The following is a 2285-nucleotide window of genomic DNA, read 5'->3' on the forward strand; positions in this document are numbered from 1 at the left end:
TTGCTCACCATGGCAATATCAACACACAGAACCTAAATAAAGGGGCCTAAAATAAAAGTGCAAAGTGGAACACAGCTGCCAATTTTAGAGAATTTTTCAGAAGTATCTCATTTGTAGTATAGCAGGAATCTCAGCTCCAGTCTAAGCTGGGTGTGTTGCTGGGCTCAAGCATGTCCGGGCATGTCTGGCAAACTGGCGAGGCAGGACTACAAGAAACCTGCTGCCATGGGGGCTGAAGCTGCTTCCTGGAACAGAACTCATTTAGTGGAAGAGAGAATTAGAGGAGCCCTACAAGAAAGACTTAGTCATTGGATGGAGAGTAATAAATGCAGCGTGGGGTAGCTGTTACTCAAATCTGTCGCCAATCTAGGCCCATGAAAGCATGTCTGGATCCCTAAGAGAAACAGAGCTCTGAGTAAAAACATAAAGGGCTGTTTCACTGAAAACCATATGATATTGGGCACAAGCAGTCTGCTTCGGGGTTCCCCTAACACAATGATCTCCATTTCTTCTGACTGTACTATGACTTTGGCTGTTTGTTTGTATCCCAAATTTTGGCTGGGGCTGGTGGCTCATGCTTGTAATCCCAGTGTTTTGTTAGGCCAAGGCGGGCGGATCGCTTGAACTTGGGAGTTAGAAACCAGCCTGGGCAACGTGGAAAAATCCCATCTCTACAAAAAATGCAAACATTAGCCGGGCATGATGGCATGCGTCTGTAGTCCCAGCTACTCAGGGGGCTGATGTGGGAGGATGGCTTGAATCCAGAAGGTTGAGTCTACAGTGAGCTGTGATCACGTCACTGCACTCCAGCCTGGGCAATAGAGCAAGACCCTGTCTCAAAAAATCCGAAAGACTAAGTAAACACACACATACAAATCCTGATAGGTGTCTGCAGTACCTAGAATAGCAGAGCAGGAGAAGGGGTCTTGGGAGAGGAGGATTTGAGTTAGTGAGAGACCCTTGCCCTTGTGGGACTCCCAGAAGGCTGGAGGTGTCCTGACTACCTTAGTAGGCTTGGTAGGTAGAAGAGCAAATGAAATTCAAATTATTGTTGCTAATTTGACCCCATTAGTGCTGTGGTTGATGAGTTTGAATATGACTCCTAATCAAATAGCTCTTATGCAATAGTGTGTTATTGGGCAACTTACAATTACCTATAGCATCCCACACTCACCAAGCTGGAAAAAAAGAACAGTAAAACAGTGATTCTTAACTTGTGAAAGACCAGTATTTAAAAAAAAAAAAATTTCTGAACGGGCACAGTGGCCCACGCCTGTAAACTTGGGACTTTGGGAGGCCGAAGTGGGCAGATGATTTGAGTTCAGGAGTTCAAGATCAGCCTGGCCAACATGGTGAAACTTTGTCTCTACTAAAAATACAAAAAAAGGAGCCAGGTCTGGTGGCGCATGCCTGTAATCCCAGCTACTTGGGAGGATGAGGAGGACAATCGCTTGAACCCAGGAGGCAGAGGTTGCAGTGAGCCAAGATCTCACCACTGCATGCCAGCCTGGGTAACAGAGTGAGACCCCATTTCCAAAAAAAAAAAAAAAAAATTCTGGTGGACCGGTACTTTTGTAAAATACAGTAAAAATGAATTACCAGTGTAATAAAATAAAAAACTGATGACATAGAAACTATTAACTCTAAGGCCAGGCGCGGTGGCTGATGCCTGTAATCCTAGCACTTTGGGAGGCTGAGGCGGGTGGATCACGTGAGGTCAGGAGTTCGAGACCAGCCTGGCCAACATAACGAAACCCTGTCTCTATTAAAAATGCATAAATTAGCTGGGCATGATGACGGGCGCCTGTAATCCCAGCTACTCGGGAGGCTGAGGCAGGAGAATCGCTTGAACCAAGGGTGGGAGGAGGTAGGGGGTGGCGGGCGGAGGTTGCAGTGAGCCAAGATCACGCCACTTTGCTCCAGCCTGGGCGAAAGAGTGACACTCTATCTTAAAAAAAAAAAAAGTATAATCTCTAGTTTTTAAATATTTATTTATTTATTTGTTTGTTTGTTTGTTTATTTGAGATGGAGTCTCGCTCTGTCGCCCAGGCTGCAGTGCAGTGGCGTGATCTCCACTCACTGCAAGCTCTGCCTCTTGTTGCCCAGGCTGGAGTGCAATGGTGTGCTCTTCACTCACCACAACCTCCACCTCCCGGGTTCAAGCGATTCTCCTGCCTCAGCCTCCCGAATAGCTGGGGTTACAGGCGTGTGCCACCATGCCTGGCTAATTTTATATTTTTAGCAGAGATGGGGTTTCTCCATGTTGGTCAGGCTGCTCTTGAACT

Source organism: Mandrillus leucophaeus, unplaced genomic scaffold, assembly GCF_000951045.1.
Source record: "Mandrillus leucophaeus isolate KB7577 unplaced genomic scaffold, Mleu.le_1.0 Scaffold156, whole genome shotgun sequence".
Lineage (NCBI taxonomy): Eukaryota > Metazoa > Chordata > Mammalia > Primates > Cercopithecidae > Mandrillus > Mandrillus leucophaeus.